The 10,434-nt window shown below is 38.9% G+C and overlaps 1 non-coding gene across 1 annotated transcript; it reads right to left on the reverse strand.

Moving 5' to 3' along the window:
• Nucleotides 1-7,144: 7,144 nt before the first annotated feature.
• On the reverse strand, nt 7,145-7,253 carry LOC112745676 (small nucleolar RNA R71). The gene has a single exon (XR_003173591.1). It is a non-coding gene; the product is annotated as a small nucleolar RNA R71 (small nucleolar RNA).
• Nucleotides 7,254-10,434: the final 3,181 nt, after the last annotated feature.

A 10,434-nucleotide genomic window follows, 5' to 3' on the forward strand; every position in this document is an offset into this window, starting at 1 on the left:
CTCTGAAAAGACGGCCCTGAGGTGAGATGAGACTGTGTTGCTAACCAAGGAATGTAGTGCCTTGGTCCAAAAAAATCTGCCTCAGAAGCTGTCAGATCCCAGAAGCTTCCTGATTTCCTGTACTATAGGGACTATCACATTTGAGAAGGCACTATGTGATCTGGGATCAAGCATCAATCTTATGCCTCTCTCTGTGATGAGAAGCTGGGGATCCAAGAGGTGTAGCCTACCAAGATCTCACTAGAGATGGTAGATAAGTCCCTGAAACGGGCACATGGACTGGTAGAGAACATCCTTGTAAAGGTCGAAGACCTTTACCTCCCTGCAGACTTCATGACACTTGACACCGGAGAGGACAAGAATAACTCCATCATCCTTGGAAGGCCTTTCCAAGCTACTACGAAGGCCTTCATTGATGTGGAGAAGGGAGAGCAAATTCTGAGGCTATGGGAGGATCATATCCTGTTTAAGATTCCCAATCCTCACTCTCTCTCGAATAAAGGAGGTACTACTGTGCAACACTTAGTGTTCCAGCCTTCTCTCTCAGTGCAGAGCCTTATAGAGTCCCCAAATATCAAACCTAAGTTTGATGTTGGGCATCCATCATCAACCACTGAGGAAGGAGGCACTAAGAAGAAAGTACCGAAGGGCTGGAGGAACAAGAAAATTCCAAATGAAGACTTCTCACCTGGCATGTGAGTTGTCTTCACTAGAAGTCCTGTCATTTCACATATTGTGAACCAGATCCTATCTTTGGAACATGTTGAACTGATCCATGAGAGCACAGGAAGGAAGTTCACCATGAGGGGTAAAGATCTGAGTCCCTATCAACCTCTATAAAGGAGATGTCCGTCAAGCTAACGACGGTAAAGAAGCGCTTGTTGGGAGGAAACCCAACCATCTGTACAGTTTATCTTAATTTTATATCATTTTGGTTTTGATTTCATATCATTTTATTTTCTATTATTTTTCATAGTTTTCCTCTTCTTTTTAACGTTTTTGATCATGTGTAGCACCTAGAACAGAAGCAGAAACGCATAGGAGTGAAAACAAAACACCTTGGAGGTACCCCCTTACTGGCGTTGAACGCCAGAACTGGCGCCCAGCGCCAGAAGGGAGAGGAAGCAAGGGCGTTCAACGCCGATTTAGGAGCACCTAGGACCATATTTTTGGTCCCATTTGGGCGTTGAACGCCCCACCATCCAATAAAAAAAGTGTTCTACCCCTGGCGTTGAACTCCCAAGGGGCAGGGGCACTCAATTTCGAAGCTTCATAAAGCTAGTAGGTCCCACCCAACTGCCACTATCCCACTTTTCATCCACTCTCTTCCTTCTCTCTCCTCTTACTCCTACCTTTCTATCCTCATTCCCATCAATTTGCTTGATTCCTGCACCCCACCTTTTCCTCTTCACCCACTCACAAATCCCATCAAATCATTTTCCCACCCACCCAACCCACTTCAAATTCAAAATCTCCCTATTTTTCCATTCCATATGACCGAACCCCAATCCCTCCACCCCTATAAATATCCCTCATTACATTCAATCTCACTACACCATTCCATACTCTTCCCTTCTTCCACATTATTCTACACACAATTCCCTTCTTCCTTCTTCTTACCCCAAAGGTCGATGCCTCATCCCCCTCTCCCCTCTATATTTTTCTTCTTTCTTCTCCTATTTTTTTATTCTTTTATTTTTATTTGCTTGAGGATGAGCAAATTCTTAAGTTTAGTGTTGAAAAGCTCCGCTTTTTTTTCTTTCTACAAGCAAATTTTTATTTTCTACCACCTCCACAGAAGATACCAAAGATGCCTCAAGGGATGTACTTCCCTCTCCATGACTATTGGGATCAATTAAACACATCTCTAGGAGAGCTGACTTCATCTGTTGATTAGATGAGGATAGAACATTAAGACCGGTCTGCCATCCTCCATCAGATAATGAAAGATTAGAGGAGCATGAGGGAGGAACAGCTGAGGCAGGGGCACGACATAGAGGAGCTTAAACGCTCTAGAGGATTCCCCGGAGGGAGCAGTGGCCGCCATCAATGAGGTGGTCAAGTTTCATTCTCCCTTTATCTATTTTATCTCTGTTTTTGTTGTACTTTATTTTATTATCTATTTTTTATTCTAGTGCATGATCACACTTAAGATTTTGCCCTCATCTAGTATTATTTTATTTTATTTTTTTTGTTTCATTATAAGATGCCTTGTGTATCCCAAATCATGCTTAAAAGAAAATTTATTGAAAAGAGAAGCAGTGAAATACACAAGGTCTCGAGTTATATCCTAAGTTATTCCAATTACTTTTGATGTGGTGGCCTTATCTTTATTTTTTGAATGTATGAATAAACTGTGCATAATTGACATTGGGGTTGAGCATATTGACTCGTGAAGAACAATGAATTTAGAGAAGTATTATTGATTCTCTGAAATATCAAAAAGATTGATTCTTGAAGCAAAAGAGGCAGCAACAATAAAAAGAAAAAGAAAAATCAAAAGAACGAGGGTCCAAGGCTTTGAGCATCAATGGTTAGGAGGGTCAAAATTGGCCTAAAAAGCTCAAAAGAATTGCTATCCCTAACTATGTGCTTGTGGTGTGAAGGTGTCAAGAAAATCTTAAGACTGAACGTTTAAAGTCGTGATCCAAAGCTAATAAAAAGTACGCTTAAGGCTCTGAGCACCACTATCTGGGAATTTAAGTAAAGCTAAATTCAAATCCAAAGGGTTATCCCAGTTAAGTGCTTGTGGAGTTTATGTATCAGGTGGTAATACTTGAAAACAAAATGCTTAGAGTCACGGCTAGGCTCAAAGGTGCAAAGCACCAAAAGAAAAGAAAAGCTGTGGCCAAGAATCAAGAAAAACTTAAATAAGAGAATCAACAATATATCCGGATCCTAGTTCCAAGGGATGCCAATATTTCTGAGCTTCAAAGGAAAGTGAGATGCCAAAGCTATTCAGAAATAAAGAGCTAATAGCCCTATTCAGTAATTGGAACTAAGCTTCATTGACAACTCTAAAACCTAATGTACTTTGCTCTTCCAATTAGTCCTATCTTGTTTTTGGTTGCTTGAGGACAAGCAACAGTTTAAGTTTGGTGTTGTGATATGTGAGCATTTTATACCCTTTTTCATAGCATTTTCTAATGGTTTTTAGTTATATTTTATTAGTTTTTAGTATATTTTAGTGAAAATTTCATCTTTGGATGCTACTTTGAGTTTTTGTATTATTTTTATGATTTTAGGGGAATTTTGGGCGAATTTGGCAGAATCTTGTTCAGAGACGAAGAAAGGATAGCAGATGCTGTCAATCCTAACCCCCGTGCGTTCCAACAAGCATATCTTGAGATATAGAGGTCCAATTGACATGGTCTTAACGATGTTAGAAAGGTAACTTCTAGAGCTTTCCAGAAATATATAATAATTTATACTTCTCTTCTAGAATCACTGTCAGAAATGGCGTTAAACGTCCACACCTGGCGTTTAACACCCAAGAAGGAGGAACCCTTGGCACTGAACGCCCAAAACTGGCGTTCAACGCCAGCTAGGGAGTAGAAAACTGATGAGCGGATATTTTATACGCTTTTTGGCATCATTTTCATATAGGTTTTAGCATATTTTGTTTGAGTTTTATTAAATTTTCATAGGTTTTAGTGTAAAATTCACATTTTTGGATTCTACTTTGACTTTGTGTATTTTTGTGCAATTTCAGGTATTTTCTGGCTGAAATTAAGTAGTTGGAGTAAAAGTCTGATTCACAGGTAGAGAAAGCACTGCAGATGCTGTCCGGATCTAACCTTCTTGCACTCGAAAGAGCTTTTTGGGAGCTACAGAAGTCCAAATGGAGCGTTCTCAACAGCTTTGGAAAGCTAACTTAAAGAGCTATCCAGAAATTTATAATAGTTCATACTTTACTTCAGAATTAAAGGCTCAAAATTGGCATTCAACGCTAGTCTTCTGCCCTATTCTAGCATCCAGCGCCCACAAGGAGGAGACCATCATCCAAACGCTCAAAGAGGACCCCTAGCCATCGTTCAACACCCTAGAGGCCTCCTAGCATGTAGATCTCAATCAAGCTCAGCCTAAACACTCACCAAGTGGGTCTCAGAAGTGGATTTTAGCACTAAAAGACTATTTTACCCTTTCTTATATAATCCTTAGTCATTAGCTTAGTATTTAAAGAACTTTTACACGATCTTTAGGGAGGACATCTGCCATGTTTTGTTTTTCACATTGTATTTTCTATCAGTATGAGTTTCTAAACCTCCTAGGTTGAGGGGAGGAGCCCTGCTGAGTTTCATAGATCAATAAAAGTATTACTGTTTCTCTTCAATTTGTATTTGATACAATTCTAAGATGTATCTTCGTTCTTCAACCTGATGAATGGGATGACCAGTGACAATCATTTTTGTTCTTCAATCTAAGACCGCGTGCCTGACAACCACCCGTGTTCTTCTTGGGTTCGTGTGAATACGCAACTGGAAATCATTGAACCACTAGCTTGATTATACATCTCTTAGACGGCTAATCCACGACTTCATTGGGGACTTCTTGAGACACCAGTTCAGCCGAGGTATGGGGAGATTAGGGTCTTTATGGTAGAGGCTAGAACCCAAAGGCACAACATTCTCTGATCCGGAGGATCCGACCTTGTCTGTGGCGTTTTGAGTAGGATCATTAAGGAGAATGGACTGCAGGAGCTTCACCCTCAATCAGAATGGATCCATACTAACCCTGGCGTTCAAATCTGGAGGAGCATTGGCAACCTCTCAACCGGCATTGATCACATATAGCCTGCCATAGAAGAAATCATTCACAGTTGAAGAAGACAGTAAGACCAGAGTTAATCCAGAAGGAAAAAGCATCTCCAAGCCTTAACCATCTTCCTATCATTGTAAATAGGTCAATGTAGTTAAGATCTCTTTATTTTCTTTTTATGCATTTAAACAAATCCAACAACTTTTCTATCCGCCTGACTAAGATCTACAAGATAACCATAGCTTGCTTCAAACCGTAATCCTCATGGGATCGACCCTGACTCGCTCAGGTGTTACTTGGACGACCCAGTGCACTTGCTGGTACAGTTGTACAAAGTGTAGGTATTCGTGTACCAAGTTTTTAGCTCCGTTACCGGGGATTGTTTGAGTTTGGACAACTGACAGATTATCTTGTTGCCTAGATTAGGTATCATCTTTAATTTTGTTAGAGTCTTTTATTTTCTTCTTCTTCTTTTTTATTCGAAAAAATAAAAAACCTTTTCAAAAATCTTTTCTTTCCTTTATTTAATCTTTGTTCTTGGTTCGAATTCTTTGAGACTCTTTTCAAAAAACTTTCAAAATTAGTGTCTTTTGTTTGAGTCTGGTGTCAATCTTTAAGTTTGGTGTCTTCTTGTATTTTTCTTTTATAATTTTCGAAAAATTTGTCTTTGGTTTTCAAAATTTTTAAGTTCTTTATCCTTTGCATGTTCTTGTTTTCTTTGAATTATTTGAGTTTTATTCTTGGTGTTCTTCTTGATCTTCAAAGTGTTCTTGTTTTTCTTTTTGTTTTGATCGTAAAATTTTTAAGTTTGGTGTCTCTTTGTGTTTTTCTTCTTAATTTTCGCATACTAGGTGTTATTAGATCTAAAAATTTTAAGTTTGGTGTCTTTTTGTTATTTTTCTCTTTCTTCATTAAATTCAAAAATAAAAAAACATCTTTTCTATCTTTATTTTAATTAAATTTTTGAAAATTACAATAAAAATTCAGATTTTAATTTCAAATTATTATCTTATCTTATCTGAATTTCAAATTTCAAAATCAAATCTTTTCAAAAATCATATCTTTTTATCTTTTTCAAATCTTTATCTTATCTTGTTTCAAATTCAAAATTCAAAAATCTTATCTTATCTTATTTCAAATTCAAATTTTAAAATTCAAATTCAAAATTTAAAATTTAAAATTTCAAAATCAAACCTTTTTCAAAATTCAAATTTCAAATCTTATCTTCTTCAACTTCTTTTCAAATCTTTTCTTTTAAAAATTTAATCTTTTTTGTCTTATCTCTGTTTTAAAATTTAAATCTTTTTAAATTAGAAACTAACTTTTTTATTTTGATTTTAAATCTTTTTTATTTAAAACTTATCTTTTCTTAACTTCCTTATCTTATCTTTCTTACCTAACTTATCTTATCTTTAATTTAAAATCTTTTCTATCTTATCTTCTTTAAAATTTTAAAATTAAATCTTTTCAAATTCTTATCTTATCTTGTTGACTATTTCAAATATTTTTAAATTCAAATCTTTTCTAATCTTCTATTTTATCTTGTTTTCAAATCTTTCTTAATTAGTTACTTGTTTTCTCTCTCTTCTTTTTCAAAACTTCATAACTAATTCCTCTCTCTTCTAATTTTTAAAATTTTGTCTTCTATTTCTCTCTCTTCTTTTTCGAAATTCATTAATTAATTTTCAATTCCTTTTAATTAATTAACCTTTATTTTCAAATTCTTCTTCTCCTTCTTCTATCTTCATTCTTCTTTCTCTTCTTATTCACATCTCACAGGGAGTCCTCTGTTCTTGAACATAGAGCTCACATTATCCTTCTTCCTTGGTTTCTTCTTTTCTTGTTTATGACCAGGAACAAGGATAAAGAACCTCTCTTTAATCTTGATCCTGAACCTGAGAGGACTTTAAGAAGGAGCTTACAACAAATTAAAGCACAGCACTCCGGAAGAAATCTCTCAGAAATTTTTGAACAAGAAGCTGAAGACATGGACAAACCTAATCAGGAAGGAGAGGCAAGAAAGGTTCTTGGTGACTTCACTATACCTACCTTTAATTTCTATGGCAGAAGCATCTCTGTACCTGCCGTTAGAGCTAACAACTTTGAGCTTAAGCCTCAGTTAGTCTCTCTTCTGCAACAGAATTGCAAGTTCCATGGACTTCCACTGGAAGATTCACATCAGTTCCTAGCTGAATTCTTGCAAATTTGTGACACTGTTAAGACCAATTAAGTGAATCCTGAGGTCTACAGACTTATGCTCTTTCCCTTTGCTGTAAGAGACATAGCTAAGATATGCTTGGATTCTCAACCTAAAGAAAGCCTAGACTCTTGGAAAAAGCTGGCCAATGCTTTCTTGGCCAAATTCTTTCCTCCTCAAAAGATGAGCAAAATCAGAGTGGAAGTTCAAACCTTCAGACAAAAAGAAGGTGAACCCCTCTATGAAGCTTGGAAAAGATACAAGCAATTGATCAGGAGGTGTCCTCTTGACATGCTCTCAGAATGGTCTATCCTAGAAATTTTCTATGATGGTCTTTCTGAGATGTCCAAAATATCATTGGACAGCTCTGCAGGTGGATCACTCCACTTAAAGAAAATACCTACAGAAGCAAGAGAACTCATTGAGATGGTTGCAAACAACCAATTCATGTACACCTCTGAGAGAAACCTTGTGAACAATGGGGTCCCTCAGAAGAAAAAAGTTATTGAAGTTGACACTCTGAATGCCATATTAGCTCAGAACTAGATCTTGACCCAGCAGGTCAATATAATCTCTCAGCATTTGACTGGAATGCAAGCTGTAGTTGGCAGCACTCAGGAAGCTTCTTCTGAAGTAGAAGCTTATGATCCTGATCAACCCACCCTGGAGGAGGTGAATTACATGGGAGAATCCTATGAAAATACCTACAATCCTTCATGGAGGAATCATCCTAACCTTTCATGGAAGGATCAACAGAAGCCTCAGCAAGGCTTCAATAATAATCAAAGTGGAAAGAACCAGAATAGGTTCAACAACATGCCACCATTCCCATCTTCTCAAGGGAATATGGAGACTCCTAAGCAGAGCCTTTCTAACTTAGACATTCTAGTCTCCAACCTCTCTAAGACCACTTATAGTTTCATAACTGAAACAAGGTCCTCCATCAGAAATCTGGAGGTACAAATTGGTCAACTGAGCAAGAGGATCCCTGAGACTCCTCCTGACATTCTTCCTAGTAACATTGAAGTGAACCCAAGAGAAGAGTGCAAGGCCATCACCACTGAGGCAGAGGCCGAATCTGGAGAGACTGGGAAGGCATTGAATGCTAGTGAGGAAGATTTCACTGGGCGTTCAATGCCCAAAATGGCTAAGATCTTGGCACTGAACGCCAGTGAAGAAGCCCTCACTGGGTATTCAACGCCCAACCAGGCATTTAAGCTGGCACTGAACACCAGTGAGGAAGCCCTCACTGGGTGTTCAATGCCCAAACAGGTAGGGAAGTTGGCATTGAACGCCAGCAAGGACATCCCTGCTGGGCGTTCAACACCCAAAATGGTAAGGGAACTGGTGTTTAACGCCAGTAAGGGTATGTATCATGGGCGTTCAATGCCTAAAGAGCCATCAGAGCTGGCGTTGAATGCCAGTAAAGGCACAACCTCTGAGTGCTCAATACCTACTCAAGAAATCCCTATCCAAGAACTAAAGGGAGCCAAGGTTCATATAGAGAACATAGAGGTTCCTTTGCATGCACTTCTGCAGGGCTTGAGTTCTGATGACTACTCATCCTCTGATGAGGATGAAAATACTAGGGAAGAGCAAGTTGCTCAGTACTTAGGAGCTCTTATGAAGCTGAATGCCAAGCTATTTGGTACAAAGCCTTTGGAGGAAGAACTCTAGTGCTTTCCAAAGAACTCAAAGCTTTAGTTCAGCAGAAGCTACCTTAGAAGCTTCCAGATCCTGGACGCTTCCTGATTCCCTGCACCATAGGCACTATGACCTTTGAGAAGGCTCTGTGTGACCTAGGGTCAAGCATAAACATCATGCCACTCTCTGTAATGGAGAAGCTAGGAATCTTTGAGGCACAAGCTGCAAACATCTCACTAGAGATGGCAGATAAATCAATGAAGAAAGTATATGGCTTAATAGAGGATGTCTTGATAAAGGTTGAAGACTTGTACATCCCTGCAAACTTCATAATCTTAGATACTGGGAAAGATGAGGATGAATCCAACATCCTTGGAAGACCTTTCCTAGCCACTGCCAATGCTATCATTCATGTAGCTAAGGGAGAACTGATCCTACAACTAGGGGAGGATCACATCTTGTTTAAGATGCCTCACCCCAACTCTCCCTCTGAAAATAGAGAGATAACTGTACAACACTTAGTATTCTAACCATCTCTTTCAGTGCAGATCTTTACTAAGCCCCCAAACATCAATTCTAAGTTTAGTGTTGGACAACTATTAACAAGCACTGATAACAAAGGTACTAAGAAGAAAGTACCTAAAGGCTGGAGGGACAAGAAAGTCCCCACTGAAGGCCTCTTACCTGGCACGAGAGTTGTCTTCTCTAAGAAGCCAGTCATACCACATACAGTGAGTCGTGTCCTGTCTCTAGAGCATGTGGAGCTCATTCATGAGAAGACAAGAAGAAAGTTCACTATAAGGGGCGAAATTCTGAGCCCATACTCACCTCCGTAAGGAGCTAACTGTCAAGCTAATGACGTTAAAGAAGCGCTTATTGGGAGGCAACCCAACCCTAATTAATTATTTCTATTTCTTTTAATTCCTTAATTTTGTTTTCCATTAAGTTATTTTCTTTAGGTTCATGATCATGTGCATCAGTCAGAACAGAGTCAGAAAGGTTCAGCAATGAAAATAGACCTCTCTGGATGGAGTGTGTTGCTGGCGTTGAACACTAGCCAGGGAGCACTGGCTGGGCGTTTAACGCCCCAAATGGCAACAAAGCTGGCATTCAGGGAGTAGACCCTGGGCATTCAACGCCAATGCAGAGGTCAAGGATTCTGAATTTCCTAGCCTCTCAGGACCAGTGGATCCTACATCATCTTTACCTACCCCACTTCATCCTTCTTACTTTCACACTTTTCCATACACTCTTCCCTATAAATCCTAGCCCAATCACATCTATATCACTTCCCCAAAACCATTATAACTCCCACCAACTCCCACCCACTACAAAATCAAATTTTCCTCCCATTTACCCCACCCATGACCGAACCCAAACCTAGCCCACTCATATAAGTACCCCCTGTTACTAACCCTTCATACACACACTTCATACACATCATAGTCCCCTTGGCCGAATTGCTTCCTCCCTCTATCTTCTTCTATTTTCTTCTTCTTCTACTCTATTCTTCTCTTTTATTTATTTTTGCTCGAGGACAAGCAAAGCTTTTAAGTTTGGTGTGGGAAAAGCATTGCTTTTTTCTTTCTATTACCACTTATGGCACCCAAGGTTGGAGAATCCTCTAGAAAAAGGAAAGAAAAGTCCGTAGCTGCCACTTCCAAGATGGAGAGATTCATCACCAAAGCCCACCAAGACCACTTTTATGAAGTAGTTAGCAGAGAAGAAGGTAATCCCTAAGGTCCCTTTCAGGCTTAAGAAGAATGAGTATCTGAAAATCCGGAGAAGAGGTTGGGAAGTCCTAACCAATCCCATCCAATAGGTTGGGATCTTAA

This window comes from Arachis hypogaea, chromosome 14 (genome assembly GCF_003086295.3).
Source record: "Arachis hypogaea cultivar Tifrunner chromosome 14, arahy.Tifrunner.gnm2.J5K5, whole genome shotgun sequence".
Classification (NCBI taxonomy): Eukaryota; Viridiplantae; Streptophyta; class Magnoliopsida; order Fabales; family Fabaceae; genus Arachis; species Arachis hypogaea.